At 40.7% G+C, this 19,924-nt stretch overlaps 1 protein-coding gene across 1 annotated transcript in view; it reads right to left on the bottom strand.

Annotated features, from left to right (window-relative positions):
* Positions 1-19,924, bottom strand: part of LOC139710918 (guanylate cyclase soluble subunit alpha-2-like) — a 147,378-nt gene that overhangs the window by 64,384 nt on the left and 63,070 nt on the right. The window lies entirely within an intron of this gene.

Genomic DNA, 19,924 nt, shown 5'->3' with positions numbered 1-19,924 from the left:
GAAAGGTATATGCCATCAGTTTTTTTTTTTTATATGCCTTTTTCTAACATGATTGTATCCGTCAGAGTTTACTAATTTTAGAAATCGGTAATTCGCACTGGAGATATTCAAGCAATTATCCTAAAACATTAAAGACTAACATCACAGGAAAAAATAAAAGCATTGGAAAAGGACCTGCTTTGTATGATATTAGCACTATTACATTATTTAAGGCATTCGTTTTTCATTGCATCATCTTTTGGTGTAATGACTGCTTATTCTTTCTTTCTTTGTTTGTTTTCTTTTTCATCATTATTAGTTTTTCACATGTTTTATACCGTTATCATTCTGTGACTGTTTGTAAGTACTTGCAGCTATGCTTATAGATGATGTAATCATATATATATATATATATATATATATATATATATATATATATATATATTTATATATGTATATGTATATATATATACATATATATATGTATGATATATATATACATATATATATGTATATATATATATACATATATTTATATATATATATATATATATATATATATATATATATATATACATACATACATAGATATATCTTAAAACAAGGGTAGGCTTTCTACAATCATGTCACTGTGGTATATTGTCTACGCCGCTGTGCAACATTCATCAATACAGTTAGAGAAAACACATTGAAGTATTACTCATCCTTCAGATTTGGCAGTCGTGAATAGCCGACCAATCATATCGCTCAATAGCATCGACTGCTCAGGTAGGCCGACTTATACAATGTTACACCTAAGACCTTTATGATTTCTGATCTTTTCTTTTTCGTCACGTCTGCTGAACCAAGGAAATCAAAAACAATTTATAGAGGGAGCTCGGGAAGGAAGGCTCCAGAAATAGCCAACGACCTTGGTGCCCATGTCACCATAAGGGGTATACTTGAAGACAGATGGTTGACTGAGTGAACATTTGAAACTTCACAGTTGAAGTACGACCACCGCGCCACCCAAGAGCTTTCCGTATCGCATCGTCATTTCAGGCAGCACGCCGTCCTGCGAATGCGCATCCCCAAAACTCATCAAAATGGCAAAATTAAAGGGGAATACTGGACCACTTGAAAGTGAATATGGAAAAAATAGTATTATGTTACAAGACAACAGTAAATGTTTCATCAGATTCGGACAGAATATAAGGAAGTTATGAAATTTCAAAGATTTGCTAATTTTTCCAAAACAGTTTCAGAACAGTAGAAAATGATCTGCAAATGTGTGAGTTGATCGTGTCAGCACCTTAAAGAATGTTCCAGCAACCGTGTAAAACGGACAAAGATTGATTTCTTCTGCTGTTAAAGTGTAAGACATGATGTTATTACTGGATGAATGTTTTCAAAATAATCATCCGTCAGATAAGTTACGAGATTGAGACTGAGTCATAATTACTTTTGAACACACAAAAAAAGAAAATGGTAATTTCAAGATTTTACGCACAAACTATACTTTAAATTGTGAGGCGATGTCTTTATCAACGCACTCATTTGCATGGCCCCTATCCATATTCATCGTTCAAGAACTGTTTTATGAAAATTAACGAAGCTTCCCTATTTCATAACTTGCCTAATTCTATTACAACTGATTGACAAATTGCCCTACATTGACGTAAATTGCCTAATTTCCATCCGACTTTCACCAGAATTTTAACTGTTGTGCTTGTATAGATTTCACTTTTTCTCTTCAGACTAACGTTTAACTGGTCCAGAATTCCCTCTAATTGATCGCAAGCTACATAGCGACTGTATTTTGGTCTCGGGAGGAGGGGGGGGGGGTATCATGGAAGAAAGAGAGAGAGAGAGAGAGAGAGAGAGAAAGAGAGAGAGAGAGAGAGAGAGAGAGAGAAAGCAAGAGATAAAGAGAAAACGTAATTTACAATAGATGAAGTAATTAGCATTATATGGAAACTGGAAATAAACCGAAATCTGCCGAAAATCGGACCGCAGTATCGCACAGTATTGCATAGCCCTATAAAACGCCTGATATCTTATCAACCTGAGGTGCCTGCCTCCCCCCCCCCCCCTCCGACAGTCGAGTTTTGATTTGTTCCCCTCTGCGGAGTGACGAAGGACCACGGAAGGCTGCATGACATCATCGCATCAGAAGATGCGTACTGACTTAAGTGACCTGTTAACGACTGGAACTTTTACTTTTTTTTTGTTCCTGTCAGTCTCCTCTTTTTGTCTTCATCTCTCTAAACACACAGACACAGACACACACAGACACACTCACACACACACACACACACACACATTATCCATATATCTAGAAGAGAGAGAGTGAGAGAGAGAGAGAGATAGAGATTGAGACATACACACACTCTCATGAATATGTATTTATGTAAATTAAGTGTAAAATGTTCAGCCCACGTGGGGGCAGGAAGTTTGGAGACTTTTCGGACTGACTGTGGCGCTCGAGGGGAAGAATACAAGTTCAGTTGTTGTTACTCCAAGAAAGTTTGGTGGCGATCTGATTGATGTCAATGAGGATAATGTGTGACGTGTTGTTGAGTTGCCACCATCTTTTCCTCCCCTCCATCAGCTGTCCATAGCAACACACACACACACACACACGCAAGTGTGTTAGTATATATATTACATGTGCACGTGTGTACGAGTATTTTACGTAGAATTACGAGTGACATAAATGGAGTTTTCAAACTTTGAAAACTTTGTAAGTATGGCAAGAAGAGAAAGGATGTAAAGAGAGACTAATCAATTTCCATGAGGAGAGAAACGGTTTCGGCAGGGGGATATTCATCTAATTCTCCGTTTGCATTAAAAAGAACATGGATAGGCGTCATTTCTGTAAGAATACAGAGCGAATCCGGGAGAACAGGGAGGGGTAGGAGGGACGTGGGAGGCATGGCGTGTTCCGATGTGAACCACTCGTCTCTGGTGTCACGTGACATTGACCCGAGTTCAGCAGGCCCGTGACAAAAGAACCTCTTGAGTAGCGTTCCGCTAAACGATACCTTCACACCAAGCACAGAAAAAACTACCCTACATCTTCCCAAAGGAGCGTGAAGCGCATGTACTTAACCCCTGATACACGAGATGGTAAAGGAGGAGATAGAAATGGCCTTGCTCCAAGACGTATGGATAATCTTTTATCGAAAAAATTATGATTTAACAGGTAAAAAAAAAAAGGCGTAGTTATATACTTAAACTTAATGAAAGAAACATGATTCCAAATGTCTTAAAAGAAAAAAAATATGAATGTTGTACGAAATACGGAATTCGGTAACACCACAATAAACAAGGTTTGTGGTGAGGGGATGTAAACGGCTGATTGTTTGATATATTGTTTTATTTTGTTTCGTTCAGTTTAGTGAGCATTTTACCGTATATCTCGTCCCCCAATTTCCTTTCCGCGATCCGTGAGCGCGTTAAAGTTGAATTAAGATTACATGAAAAGACTGCCCCCTCCCTCCACACACAAAACGCTTACAGCATCTTTTTAATGTTGTTCTTATTCTTTATTTCATTTATTCATTCTCCACTCATTTGAAGGATTGCCCTTTCGGCCGGAGTTTGGTTGGTTTTCAAAGGGGTCCTTGCCGTACATTAAAAACAAACAAACGTATTATTCAACATTGTTTCAATGAAAATACAGTAAATTGTGATCGCATGAAAACTACATTATAGTGGAAGTAGGATGGGAAGCTATTGGCTTGAACGTGTGAAATGACAGCACCTAAAAAGAAGTTGATAGCCAAACCCAATTTCCTTTGAAAGAATAATGCCACAAATGTTTGGAGTAACGGACATCTAAGTAAAAGGAATTGTGTGAGCTTCGGAATAACGAACCTTATTTCCTTTTCGGATTTATAACGAACCATCGGAATAACGAACATCAACAATAGAAGCAAACCTTCTTCAATATAAATCAAGCCGTAGAACGACCATTCCTAAAATTGATAATTTTCGAATTGCATAGGAAGAAAGACAATAGACAAATGATATTTAAGGACCACGGACCACTGCGTTACCGCACTCAAGAGCTTTAATGTACAAAAGGAAACAGAAACAAAGAATTCCTGACGGTAATGTTACATAGAGTTCCTCAACGCTAACACAAGGAGTAAAACTGATAACCGCGAGATGATATAGAGTTGAAAAACAACAACAACAACAACAACAACAACAACAACAACAACAGCAACAACAACAACAGCAACAACAACAACAACAACAACAACACAAGTAGGGATAAAGGGTGGGAACATGTGAAACTCCGGGTATCATGAAACGTAAGCAGTTTTGGTAAGGATGGATGTATATCGCTACCAATAAAACGAACTGAGTGATGTATTTGGCATCATCTCCAAATGCGTTTTTGAGCCGACATATTCTCCAAACGCTAGGAGAGGATTATGGGATCGCTTTCGCTTTTGAACCACGTGACCGCTTTCAGGATCATACGACGGTAATTCATCAAGTACTATAAGGGTATGCTTTGAGCAAGCCTATATACAGATGATAGAGACGCTAGATGTAGAAGGGCTAACAAACATACTTGAACCAAGGGATTCTTTGATGCTGAATTGATCAAATCGTTATGCTACGCAGAGACATTGAAGCAGCTAAAGATCAGGCATATCTTGATTGGAAACTCGTGTCAGCTGTTACAGAGAGGACGCGTTCGTACCAAGACTCAAAGTAGGCACAAGTCTTTATTTTTTTTTTCTGTTTCAATCCCACTTGCCTACGGCTCACGATATGATGTGTAAGACTCGTGTTCGAATCTAACATCTGTAGCTCTTCATACTTGTAATGTCACTTACATGGGTTCTTGAACATCTTTTCCACTAAAACCTCTTGATTTTTCTCTGAATGATGACATTCACAGCTTAAAAGATGAGGAAAGAGAGAAATAAACTGAGTGAGAGGGATAGAAAATGACAACAACAGACATAAATACAGCAGAAGTGCGTGACACAACCTTATGCAATCTTAAAGGCAGCAAAAAAAAAAACACAAAACACAAAAACAAGATGTCTGCCTTTTCTCGAAACAGAATTCTTTTGCTATACTTGGCATGCTAGTAGATGGGGACACACTGTCTATCCGTGTATGTGTGTGTGTGTGTGTGTGTGTGTGTGTGTGTGTCTGTGTGTGTGTCTGTGTCTGTGTCTGTGTGTGTACATATTATGTCTGTGTGTCTACGTGTTGAGTATTGAACAAAACATACTCCACCTTTCTGGCAGTTTCCACACTTCCTTTTACATACCGGTGCGACCCATCAAGTATGTGTCCATTTCAAATTGTGTCAAATGGTAAATTTCAATCAAAGTGATTTTCTTTAGCTCCACATAGATATGACATATTATGGCATTGTAATACCATGAAATATATCCATGACGCCTGAAAGGGATATCTTCTCTTCTATTTGGACGTTATGGCTACACCCAGGGGATTATCACACTATCATCAGATCCTTATTACCTCAGAAACATTATAAAGATGAATGATACCAATCTTAACAAGCAAGGAGGAACGTCATCCTTTCATTTTTCTGTTATTTGTCTTATTATCTCTTATATCTTTAGGGCTTATTCTAGTCGTTCTGACGACATTCCTCCATCTGCACCAAAATCAGGCACACGTTACAAGGCACAGGGGTTTCATTCATGTCCCAATCGAGGCATGTTCACCCCGCGAATATCACCCAGAGGGCTGGAGCTCATGAGACCAGCTGTGGGCACGAAGCTGGTACGCCATTCATCATCCGTAATGAAGAGATGCCTTCCCCCCTGGGCCTTTGGCGCCATGTTTTATCTGTTCCATGTAGAACGCGGCTCGAATTTCAAATATGACATTTATACGGTTGGAACTGAACTAGATATTTTCGACTTTATGTGGAGAAAGATGATCATTTCGAATCAACGTAAGGCATGGTGTGTGGGAAGATGGGGGGGGGGAGGAGGAGGAAGAGGAGGGGTGATTGGTAACAAAGACCAGACGTTAATTCAAGAAGTTGGAAACAACCTGCCCGCTGTCATTTCTGGGCCGATCGAGCATCACAATTCTGGACGTAGATCCCTATATATAATATATCCCTGCCTATCCATTAGAGGATCGGATCCCCGCTCTCCTCTTGACGCTCGGAGATTTTTGACTGATAAACTATCTTTGTAGACGTTCAACATCTGGTGTCATGTAAATAGTGATGCACGACTGGATTGGATATTCGATCACGATTTGCCAAACCAATTGGGACGAAGAGACGAAGTTAAGTCACGAAATGAAAGAAGGCCATACGGTGGTAAGACGTGTGGATTGAATCACACTGCATGAATGAAAGAGGGTTTGAGCGACAAAAAAAAAAACAAAAAAAAAGCACACCTCAACAACGACAAGAGGGAGAAAATAAAGCGTGAAATTAGAGTCAATAATCTGAGCGAGAGAGAAGGAACTAGCGTGAGTTAATAAAACATAACGATACGACACACTTCTCTAAAGAATAAAAATCAATTACGGCTTCTACGACATGTACATGGTGGAATGAGATGATGAAGAAAATGAACAAGCCTGTAAACTTAATAAAAAACTTCACTTAGACTTAGAGATTTGTTTTCAGAAACCGAGGGCAAGATATCTTCGACCCCCTTCCCCTCTAAATATATAAACGACGGATATACGATAAAGCTCTGTACAAGAGTGACTCTTGAAGTCAACCTGTAATGAAATCAACTGAGTATGTCGCCATGATATTAGGCCAGATTGTGAAAATAGGATTTTGTGATGCCAAGCGTTGACGATTGCACCTAGTTATGGTTTAGAATCTGGAGCAGCTAATGAGGATGGATATCCACTTACAAACACTCCATCAATCCCGATCATTGTCGTGTAACGTACGAATAAAAGTGACTCCGTGCTACACCCACAACCCCTTCATTGTTTCATATTATCCATTTGCTCTGTGTGTATGTCGTTGTTGTTGTGAGAGTAATCGGATATTGGTGAAAAAATATCAAGTACTCTGTTAATAATTACCCGTTCTCATAGCATCATGACTTTCGCTTCGACAGACCGGTCTAATAGAAAATAAAGTCGGGTAAACAATCTCATAAACAGGCCATCAAAAAAAGCCAACTGTGTCTCGGATGACAAGGTGCGGTCAAGCTTGTCATCGTAGCCGTATTGTCGAGTGTCTGTGGGCTTCGATATCGCTGCCCGACCCAGTCATCATCACGGGTGTCATCTCCCGATAACAGCCTTCACACGCTTCGCTCCCTCACTGACTTCGGGTGATTTACGACGGTATGGCAAGGTCGACACGAGGAAGGAAAAATTGGCAATTAGCTGTCGCGGAGGAGGATTCCTCTGTGTCAGCTTCCCGCCCAAAATATTCCAACTTCCATTCATCCTTGATTCATCGAATCATCATTTCTATTAATACGACTTGAACGTGTAAATACTTTGGTCTGTACATAAGAAATGAAAGATTACTTCACTGCGGAGTGTAATGATGATACAGAGTGATAATGTTCGTTATTCCGAGGGTTCCTTAATCCGAAGATGAAAAGACGGTGCGTACTACGAACATCCGGAATTGCGAACCTTCTTTCGTTTTCGGATCAACAAACCTTCCAACGAACCTTATTTTGTTTTCACGATACCAAACGACAATCTAATCCGAACAGCTAAGATTGTAGACAAAAAAAAAAAGACAAGAGAAGATGATTCCAAGAGTTTCCGTTCATTTTCTTAATATTCCACTGGAGTTTTCCATGCGCTTAGTTTTCAACATAACCTCCATACCATTAACACAAATTACAGTGTATTTGTGAATTGAATCCTACGATGAGTCTTTCACCTGAGTTGTTATTCTCATCGGCAATTATCATTGTTATTGACACGGAATCTTAGCAATATAGGTTGCCGTTAAGCAATCAAAGAACTTGCAGAATACACTTACTCATTGGAAAATACTTTTGAGTGAAAACAATCTTCTTATTGAACAAGGGCTTTCTCCTCCTTTACTATACTAGCAGTCACCGAGGAAAGAAAGACGAACAAGGAAGCGAACAATCCAAGCCTCGATCTGTATTGGAGCTTCGATTTTTCTGTCACTTTGTCATGCTTCTAGTGCGTAGTATTGCTCTTCACACCTGCCAGATAAAATAATGAAGGACTGCAAAAATGGTCGATGAAATATGAGAATGTTCCACGGTCATTCACTTGGAATCATGGACTAAATGCCGCCACGTGCAATACCAGACTTCTAAACCTCATGAAAACCTCTCTCGGAATTCCAGTTCGGATCGTTATTCTATCTCACGTCATTACTTTACTAGCAGCTGTCATCGTAAGAGAGAGATGGAGAGAGAGAGAAGGGGTGGGGCGGGGTTGGGGAGAGGGTATCGTTGCCCGGAAGCAAAACCCGCAGAGTTCACTGACCCGTAAATACGAGACTTCTGTCGGTGAGCGAGACAACATCACGGGCAGGGATGGAGGGAGGGGAAGGGGAAGGGGGAGGGGAGGTGGAAGAGGCACTTGGTGGTAGAGGGGGAAGGGGAGTAGACCCTACACGATTGCTACCCAAGGAATTGAGTTCGGTTAAAGTATTTCCAGCTACCGGATGCAAAGTGTAAGCGTATGGTAAGATAACTACATATAATCTGACACTTCCCCGGTTCCCAGTCTGAGTTCCGAGTGGATTAGTATGATGTTGTATATAGCGTGTGCCGTGTGCCGATACTTTTTAAAGAACTTTTTATGGATGTATGGGTCCGGAATGTTCCTGCCAAGAAGGGAGTCTGCTTTTCCTGCTCCTACTGGTCCTAAAGTCTTCCCGTTTCTAATACGAGGGGTAAATCGAATATGTAGGAAGCTTTCTGTCTTAATCGACACAATTTCAGATAGTCCAAGAACTCCATGTTTACTTGACGAATAAATTGATAACGGTAAGCTTGTATAAAAAAATACCAACATCATTTGTTTTTCTAAATTAGAAACTGACTACTAGAGCGAAATCATATCTTATTAGCATGCACACGTACAAGTACAAACGAGCACAGGCACTCACACATAATTGTGTGCACAAACACACACCAAAACACAGAGAGAGAGAGAGAGAGAGAGACAGAGAGAGAGACAGAGGCCTTCCAAGCATGAATGTTGCCCTACACAATGACGGATGCCTTATGTAAGAAGTACACCTGTGTAGGACTTATAGGAATGACACATGCAAATCTTAAATTGTCTTTTTAAAAAAAGGTGAAAGAATGAGGATAAACAAAGTTTCTCATAATAGAATACGTGGAGCGAAGACAGTCGGAGCTATTTCGGTTCAACCTTCAGCCCGGCACCGCCATCCGTGTTTGGTCCTGATGACGGCATCAGAGCCCGTCGAGGAACATGTCACGTGTTGTTTGACAACAGCGGGTGTGAGAGACACGGAACTTTGTCTTCCTTGCTGGTTACGCCTGCGCGAGCACGCTTTTATTGCGGCCCAGTACACCGGTATACCAGAAAAGGTCAAATTCTACCGATATCTAGCCGAGTGTTACACACGGATGGTGCCTTTTTTGGATGCGGACACACGTGGCTGGGGTGGAAGAAACCAGCCAATTCTTTTCTTTCTTCCGGAGACGGGATGTGATTCTGCTGTGGCTTGAAGGATGTGGCGAAGAAGCGTAAGTGAACTGAAATGCCCGGCAGGCACGAACATTAAAACTTGCTGAGAGAAAGAGTTCGAACTTCATCGTATCTTTACAGAATTACAATTCGACCGATGTCACGCAGTTTGCTGACTTTCAAGAAGGAAACAAAAAGAGTGAATCTACGGTTCTAATGAAGTAGACTATATGTCATGCTGTTTTGAACCTGATACAACCTGCGTTATCCATGCCATGAGAAATTAAGGAGAAGGAAATAACATCCAAGGTGATTCCATTAGCATTTAAGACGTCTGCAGCTAGATGATGTATAATAGTTTTGATCACCTGGAGGGAGCGGCGCCATCTGTTTTGAAGTTGAACTTGAGGCTTCAGATTATTATTATCCGTGTTGTTTCATCAAGGTAGGCAAAACTTTTAGATGGATTAAAAGTTTAGAAGTTCAAGAAAAAAAGAAACATGCCTGGACATCCGTTTCGATCACACGTAATACACATACATATAACACGCACGCACACGCACGCACACGCGCACACAGGAGCACACACGGGCACATGCGGAGTAAACGTTCCGTGACCTTCAATGTACCCGCTGGTATTGTCGATAGCAAACAGCCATTAGATTTTGAGGAGATTGCTCGGAACACCGAAAAGATCTCGACGAAAGGTCTTGGCTGACAAGCAGGAAAGAAACATGAAAAAGACCTTAACTTAACAAACAACCAAGTGCTGCAAGCAATGCTCTCGTCGACACGGAGAAAAAAAAAAAGATATCTGCACTGGTAAAGGGCACAAGGACAAGGTAATTGACCAATGATAAGAACAGACGCTGGGCCTGCAGGGAGTGTCATAATGTACATTGCCGTATCATGTTTGCCAATGTAAATTGGGAGGCGCTCTACCTTCATAAAGCTGCGATCTTTCATGTTTTTATTCCTCCCTATTCATCCGCCACTCTTCAAAAGAAATTGCACAGAGGCAGCAGCTCGGCCGACGATATACGCTCGTCCCCCCTATACCCAAACCGCCTCATCATTTCTCCAGATTGAGTCGTGGGCGATGAAACATTAGCTTATTTCTGTCTCACAACAGATGGTACTGTGGGTCAGAGAGGTTAACGTTTTCCAATATGATATTCGGCTCCGTAGATTTCGGGAACGCTGGCGTGTACACAAAGGTTAGTTTAGATCTGCACGCATCTATTCAGAATGTAGATATGACACTGAGGGTATGGCGTTCCGCAAAACGGCATTCCCGCCAGCTCGGTCGTAATCGTCATGTCAGACGTTCGAAACACAACTTGAGGCCGTGTTTGATTCTCTATTGAGACACCATAAGCTTCTAAACGCGTTTATTTTTTCCCCTCTGTCACTCCTCCCCGTATAGGCGCTAAACATCGCTCTCAAAAAACGGAGGGGTGTGCAAGGGGTTTCTATTGACACACAAGACACTTCGGCCCCGGTGTTAATGTAATGGTAAACAGGCTCTAAGTTGACTTAACCAGAACAAGGTTTGCTACTTTTTTTACCACAAAACTGGCACTCTTCAGAAAATAATGTTGCCTTTCTCACAGTAACCGGGGAAGGAGAACGTGTCAACAGCACAGGCCCTTTAACAGCCTGACTGCCCCATTACTTTTCATTTCCCCCTTTGCCCGTCTAGTCTTTAAAGAGTCTGTCGAGTACCCGTCTAACTTTTCTTCTTTTCTGGCCCTTGGTACAGTATTAAAGCTCAACACTACCCAATGCATTCCATCCAGTTGAAACACACAGACATAAATGCAAATAGCATTGCAACTATTTAAAGATTGAGTTTCAAAAGAAAACATCCCGGACATAATTGCCCCACAGACGCAAACGACACTGAAGTGAGGACAGGTCACAAAACTGGTCTTATTCATGTTATTTAGGGGTTCTTAATATCACTAGAGTTAACAAAACAAGAACCAATACATCATAAAAATTTAACATCGTGTTATTGTAATACACCAAAACTCAAGTTCTTCCCCCTTGTATCATTTTCTCATATCTCTTTAAGATGCTGTTACCTATTTTGTCTGTGTCATGTGTCTCCTGCTTATTCCAGGTGACAGTGTACAGGCATTGGATGTTCCACTGTTTATTGACTATAGAATAAAAAATGCTAATCAAAATATAGATAGATGATAAGATGAATACATACCTAAATAATTACACTTATATCTATATGTCTATCTATCCATATATCTATATTTGTCTACCTACACACAGTATATATATATATATATATTACATATATCATGCCTACATGCGCATTCATGCATGACGCATAGACAGACATGTGTAAATTTAGAAGGCACGCGTCTCCCAGTATCACACCGAATCTTCAATCATTTCCCCCATGAGTAACGCACGTTGAATGATTCCCTGACGGATGTACCTCCAGACGCCGATTTGCTGGGCTCTCCTGTCCGTTCGAATAAATAAAGAGTGATCGCTTCCCGCAATATACACATACTACCCAGTGTGGCTGTCCGGCATCTGTCCATCTGGTCTGAGAATGAAACCTATTTGTAATGCACTGTTGGACAGGTGAACAAAGAGGATCTCGCGCCTTCATTTTTTTTCTTCTTCCCTCTTTGTCTCTTCATATAAGTCTCGTTCTCTTCATTTTCTGTGCGTGTGTCGCATTCGATTTGTGAAAGAGACTCGACGCTCCCCCCCCCCCCCCCGGACTCGATAAGTATCAAGAGCGGCCTGTGATACATTGAAACATATCATCTTTTACTTCAAAAGGGATGACTATCAAATGCTACAGAGCCACGTGAAGGCTATTTTGTGAATGGAGAGGGGGAAAAAAGAACACGTTTTCCGCTTCTTTCTTTGAGGGATGTTTAATACTTTGTTCTCAGGTCTGTCTACATGTATAACGATGGGGAAAGGTGAACAGGCTTCAATGACATTTTGTGAATATCATGTCCTTTATGGGGATACTATACAGTTTTCAATATTTTGCGTTCCCTCGATGTTTGAAAAGATCATCGGCAGCAGACAGCGGTGAAAGATAGAAAAAGAAAAGTGTGTGTGTGTGTGTGTGTGTCGTAAGGGGGGGGGGGAAGACGCGTAGAATATGACTTGCCTGGCGGCAAGAATAGGGGTAACCTCGCTCTTTTTACGAGATGCCGTTAAAGTGGGCCGAGAAGAGAAGATGATGACTGTTGAATGGGAAATAAGTCATTCATATCCTCTCGGCGATGGAATACAAGGGAGAGTCATTTTTTGTTAATAGTTGGCTATCAAATTTTTAAGGCGATGGATCTCGGGGGGGGGGGGGGGGGGGGGTCAAAAAGTGTAGTGTTAATGCTTTCACAGGCTATCAAATATCCGGCCCTCGTATGAGTTGCGTCGGATGAGACCGTCTAAAAGTCCAATGTAATGTCACGCATGATACAGCACACAAACACACACACAGACACGTCTACATAAAACTATACTCGTCGTAGAGACCTCTGAGGCACCTTAAATGAGAAATAACCCATTATCCACGATCGGTGGCGTGATAAGTAGCCACTTTGGATTCCATCAGTCTTGTCTCTACAAAAGTCACAAAGTACTACAGAAGTGAAGAAGGGAGGGGGTGGGAGACGTCGCCAGGAAAATATGTTTGCGCAGAACTGTTTCTCTGATTTCTCTTCTTGCGTGAATCTAGACCATCCACACATTAAAACAGTATATCACATTCATCAAAACATCGGATAACACCTTGGGACGAGGTGGGAGAATAAAAGATATTTGCCTTATTCCCTTCACTACACCAGTCCAAAAAATTACATTTTTGCTGTTTATGCTGTAGTAGGGTAGAGGGAATGTGGATTACATCTTAATTTGCATACAGAACGATTGCCAAGAATAAGCACAAAGGACAAAATTTAACTCTTTATTCTCCTAACTGCTAAATCTGTAAGTGGTTCTTATATTAGCATCACATTTTTGTAAAGTCCGCATGGATTTTTTTTTTTTGCTCGAAAATTGACATTTTGGGGATGGGCCTAATTCTTTTTGAATTTGTGCAGTATCAATGCATTCAACCACTTCCAGCTAGCCTTTCTCCAGAATAAGAAAATTCATGAAAATGAGAGGTGTCACTATAAAGACGACAAGGTTAATGATTTAAATATCATGGTGATCCCAAAGCAGGACTCCATGAGTAAGTTCGCCCATAACCCCCCATTACTGGACGGGAATCAAGGATACTATGTCGCCTTGAAATCACGTCAAAGGCATCGTCGCCATAGACGCTGCCGTCCTTGGAGACCACGGTGCAGTCTCAAAGTTGAAAGAAAGTGTTCTTGGTGTAGAACTTAATTTTAAATGTCAAATCTATTTCATCCACATGTTTTTGTAGGAACTCGTCCATAAAATGACTTCTAGCAGATATAACAGCCCTTTATCTTCAGCGTAACCTTGGGGTAGGCATTACGTAATAAGAGTAGGAAAGGATTAATAATTGGAAGTGTCAAAACGACATTATTCCTGCCGATCAAGTTTCAGATATGCACGGAAGGTCGAGAGCTTTCAGGAGTTATAAACACAGACTGAACATTACTTCTCTATACGAGTACCGGACGCCTAGTACTGTTGTACATTTGTAATCATGCGTAGATGTGGAACTGTTCGTCTCGACATGAGTTTTGGAACTCCACCGCTAAAGTCTTCTGTTTAAAGAAGAGCAATCTGCTATAATAGATATAATGTTGTTTTGGTATTCCAAAGTTAGCACAAGATGACGACTAGCGTCACATGATTAAGTTCCACTTAAGAAATTCCTTCACCTCGGGTTTCTGTTTTTCGATGTGTTTTTCTTCCTTTCTGTATTGTCCCCCTGACATCATTTTTTTTCGGCATCTCTGACCCGTTATTCTAATTGGCGACTGCGGCGGCAGCCTTCAAATCAAAGGGTGCTCCCATGGCTATAGGTTAACGGAGCTAACATATGGGAGTCGTCAGAATTTACTCTGTTGTAAGATCAGCGGGAGAAACGTGCGGAAAGTATGTCCGGTATTAATGTCCTGAGTGCTCGACTAAGACCCAAGATCAGTGCCATAAATCGGGCGGGAAGTCTGCTCAAACTACGCCCAGATTTACGGCCCTGCATCGCACGAGACAGCGGTTACCACAACCTCAGCATTTTCTACGTAATATGCAACTTGATAGATATCCAAAGCTAATGCCAAGTGCCTTCCACAAGTTACAAAAAACAAGGTGTGAGTGACTCGCGTATGTTTATGTGTGTGTATTGTGTGTGTGTGTGTTTTCTGTTTTTCTGGTAATTGAGAGAAGGAGAAAAAAAAACCAGCACAAGAGTTAACGAGCCCGTAAGAAATGTAGGAAAAAAAGAGAAGAACGTTTTAAGAGGTTAAGGACCCCCTTTTTTTTTTGGGGTGTAGTGATACGATTAAGAATGTGACTGTGGTATTTGACTGGACGCAGGTCATACCTCGCATAAACGAGACACACAATACGTGCTTCTATGCTCTCAAACGGCACTTGTGTTGTTTTGTTCACTGATAAGGCATTTGTAACCTGTGTAACTTTTATCCCCCTTCCCTACATTTTTTTTCTCAAATGAAAGGCGGTGATGCTATTTCTAAAATCGTGTGAATCATGCTGCGGTATTCGAAAACTGAGTAGGCTCCGGGTCAAAAAACAGAAGAAAAAAGATACGCTCCGGGAGCATACCAGAGAGCACATTCAATCAAGCCCACGGCTGCATCTGGACCAAATACACAAATACTTCAAATATATTGGAGTGACATTAGAGAGACTATAAAACATCACGTGTGTGTCTTCCATATTAGGTCAGCGGACGGTATTCCATCTTTCTTCCTTCCCGCTGCTATCGTCTTTTTGAGATGATTATTCGCGCGGTGAAGAACGGCATCGGCTGTCGTCTGATTTCTATCACCCTTCCGTGACCTGTCCGTGGTAGTAAGATCATGACCACGTGACATCTAGACGACAAATGGTCGGGTTTTTTACAGCAGCGTTAGAGACTCTGCTCTCCCCTCTCTGTCTGTCTGTCTGTCTGTTTCTGTGTTTCTCTGTCTCTTTCTCTCCTTCTTATCCTAGAGTTGCTTCCAAGAGGTCCTGCTACGCATCATAATTTCGTGTAACAACTGTTACACAGGGAAAATTCGGCGACAGAGATGAAAGAATAAAAAACAAACAAAACAAAAACAAAAACAACAAGGAAAAAGTAAAAAAGGCCCCACAATATTAACGAGTGTACAAGGCAGATCAATGCTGCAGGTTTCACGTGGTATTTGACACTATAAAACTTGTTTTTGCATTTTAAAAACTCCAACTCATTATGTTGCAGGAGCATCATAGGTCCCCTAAAATGTCCGCAGGAATCTCAGTATTTCGTTAACAAAAAATGGGTAGCGAGTGCTTTCTTACATACCCAGTCATCACATGATTACACCAGTCACCATGAGTTATATTCATGATGTGGAAAATGCAGCTGAATTTGGAAACATTCTGCACCTCTTCTCTATGAAAATGAAACACAAATTTGTTAAAGAAAAGAGCATTCTGGGAAAGAAAAAAAAATCGATTGTATCGCTTGGCCCCTTCTGCCTCTAACTGTGCTCAGCGTCCACTTTGACAGAACCCATTTGTGGGCTGCGTACCGCGGTTTTTCAAAAGACAACCAAATTATGGCAGTTTGTACACAACACTCCCGCGATCCACTTTAGAACATGGTGAGCGGGAAGCGATACCGAAGGGGGTAATATCACAACATAGTTGCCGCAGCTTCTCCGATGCCAGTCCCCCCTTAAATCATGTGAGGTTGTAAAAATCTGTTCGCCTTGACGTCAGAACATCAATGCAATTACTGCGCATCCATTTTGAAGCTATAAAACCAAAGCTACAGGGGAAAGAAAGAAAGGAGCGGTTGTGGGGGAGGGGGGGGGGCTGTCCTTCGGACGAATGCTCATACCTATGCTCAACACCACTGTTAAGGACAAGTAAAGCATGGAAGCGACACTCGTTAAATTCTACACAAGGTTTTTCCATCTCTAAAACAACAACAAACAGCGGCAACAACAACATCCACCCCCTAAAACTTAACACAATTAATGTGGTCATTTACGACGAAGACGTACAAAGAAAGATACCAGTGCCTCCTCGTGCTCGGCAGCGTGCAGAGAGCATGATCTAATATTGCAGAAGACATATCCCCCCCCCCCCTTTTAGACGCTATGTTTTGATTGTTTGTTGTTGCTGTTGTTGTGATTCTCCTTTCGATCTTTGTGCTTCACAGTTGTATACCTTGGACGTATGGCAAATTCTATTTCTCTCATTTGTGGGAAAAACTCCAATTTCCCCAGTGTCTTTTTCGTTGTTTCGTTCTTTTACCTGATACAACCATTTGTTTATCTTCTCTCTTTATTCAAATTGTGATTTCACGGCACCTGTGTATCATTTCGCCTTTGGTGCTGTGTATTTCATCTCAAAATACTTTGCCTTCAACTTTCGTGATTGTCTCTGTATTCAAGGAAAACGAGTTATCGTCTCTACTCGTACATTGCATCAATCTATCAATCTACATGTATCTATCTATCAATCTTTCTATATTATCTATCTATCTACAATATATGATATATACGGATATTCAATTTCTAGTGGTGATTCAATACGACGTTTACATGACTCAGGACTTATAACTTTAAGTGAAAGATAGACAAGAAAATATTCTTTGCGCTTTTCATAACAACATTAATCTTTTTTTTTCAGCACATCTACTTAAAAATAGCATCACTTTCTGTAAGTCGCCATTGAGAGGTGAATTAGAGTTAGCAAATTTTGGTCGGCGTAACATTGATGAATATTGCGTGACTCAGACTTTCGACCGTCTTTCATCTTCATTGGTTCACAGAGCGAGTTTCCCATGACTTGACAAAATGAAGAGAACATTGCGATGATAGTCAGTTTGGCACTGTGCAATACGGAGTAATTAGTCACCTTAGAGTCATATGCTATATTTTCACTGTATACTTCAGATTTGCAGTCAAGCATGAGCTAAATTATCAACCCTGATGCTATCTCTTTCTCAAGGATTATCTCTTCTTTCCTTCTTCACTGTCACACGGGCCTACTGTCTGTCTCTCCCGGCACATCAATCGGTCTACGGTATCAAAATATCATCTTTATGTCTTCTTTATTCTCATCTTCCTTTCCATCGCTTTCTCCTCTTTTCTCTTCTCGTTCATTTAGCTCTTCTGCTCTCCATTCCTTTTTATTTGGGTCTTTCCTTCCCTTTGTCTCTATTTGTTTGTCTATCTTTATCTCCCGCCTTTTTTCTTTCATTCTCACCCCTCCCTTCTCTCTTTCTCTGGTTACACGATACAATCCCAGAGAGGCGTTCCGTCACGTAAACGCCCCATGATCCCCGTTGCGACGGGGATTACGTTCCTTTGGGCGCGCGAACCATCGCGCGCGCCCGTCCCTCTCCCGAAATATGATCGAGTTGATCCGGGGAATCTCGGCGAACAGGGCCGAGTATTTCCCCGAGATTTACTCGTCAGTGTTGTGGATTGGCTTTATCGTTGAGCTATCCCTTACCTGATTTATCCCGAGGGATGCGGGACTGAAATTTGGGAAAGATACATTGGGACTATGTAGGGCGACGCTATGCACAGGCAAAAACTTGTTGACTCTGCCCTACTGTTGCTCACATAAAGGGCCTCTTATGATGTTTCAAAGTTGTTGTTCGGGTCTGTTTTTCCTTTACGGATCTCGTCTTTTGAAAGTTTATTCATTATCTTTATCATTATTATTATTATTATTTATTATTATTATTATTATTATTATTATTATTATTATTATTATTATTATTATTTATTATTATTATTATTATTATTATTATTATCATTATTATTATTATTATTATCATTATCATTATTATCATCCTCATCATCATTAATATTCCGTCTTCTATAAAAGCAGATGAAGTTCCATTCAGAGACACAAAAGTCTGATTTGCAAGGGAGCCTGCGTCAGAACAATACAAAGTGTGCACAATCAAGAACAAAAATGAAATGAACATGAGTATGATACAGTTAACGAACAGTTGATTTGTAAGAAAAAAAAAATCTAAATTTTATAAGAATATTTTATAAATTTTATAAGAACATTTAAAAAATGATTGTCTTCATGCTGCAGACACCCCATACTATAAAACAAATTAAAAAGGTTCTTTCATGTTCAGGGAGGGGGTAAATATAAAATATTACGCCAGGCATGAGTTTTTCAAACCTATTAACACAAACTAGAGGATGTAAAGGCCTCTTAAAAAAAAGTATGGAAATCCTTGGATGCTCTCCGAACTCTTTGTTGAAAAGACACGAGACGGCAGAGGTAAATATTTGCATATACAGCCTTTTTTGGGACCCCTAGTTCCAAACCAGTCCACACACATTGCAGAGAGAGAGAGAGAGAAAGAGAGAAGGGGTAGTTACTAAAAAGTAAAAAAACATGGACCACATTTACAGAGAAAGAAGCAGTCTTGACTTATCGTGCATGTATGACTTTATGTGTGTGTGTTTGTGTGTGTGTGTGTGCGCGCGTGTGTGTGTGTGTGAATTTGAGTGTTTGTATGAGTGTTTGAGCTAGTAGATATAGTGCATTCTACCTTAATGGTTCAAATAACGTAGCCGTGATTAAGGATCACGCTTATTTTCAAGGAACGACTATTCCAAATGCAATTACCATCGAAAGGTGCTTTGATTATAATCGTCAAAACAGTGACTGAAAAAAAGAAAACAGATTTACTCGCCAATTTACTTTGTCTGGTGGTTTGTTCGTCAGTCCAAAGTAAGGGCCCTTGAATTCAAACAAATATCAAAATATCAATTAATGACATGAGGAGAAATCCCTTATATCTTAAATTAGAGTGTCCTACAGTGCAGTGTGTTATACCTTTTCACATTATAGTAACCAGTGTGTTGTAACTAAAGCAAGATTCTGCAGATCGTATTAAAGGCAAGGGATCCGTGCCAAAGGGGAAGGGGTACACAGGAGTGGCGCACACACGTACTGCATGCATATACAGAGACCAGAGTGGGTGTAATTTAGTCTGCAGGCGACCTTAGTCGGCCAGTGAATAAATTTGTCTTTCACCATGGTACTTCCGCGCCATGTGCGCGCATCATATGACAGTCATTTGAGGATTGACGAAAGAAGGATACTTTTATGTGACAGCAAAATGCGGGCTACCGACAAAGTGGAA

The sequence above is a fragment of the Diadema antillarum genome, unplaced genomic scaffold, assembly GCF_040938485.1.
Source record: "Diadema antillarum isolate AM-2024a unplaced genomic scaffold, OU_Dant_1.0 seq00001587_RagTag, whole genome shotgun sequence".
Classification (NCBI taxonomy): domain Eukaryota; kingdom Metazoa; phylum Echinodermata; class Echinoidea; order Diadematoida; family Diadematidae; genus Diadema; species Diadema antillarum.
This window is presented reverse-complemented; position numbering and strand designations above follow the sequence as displayed.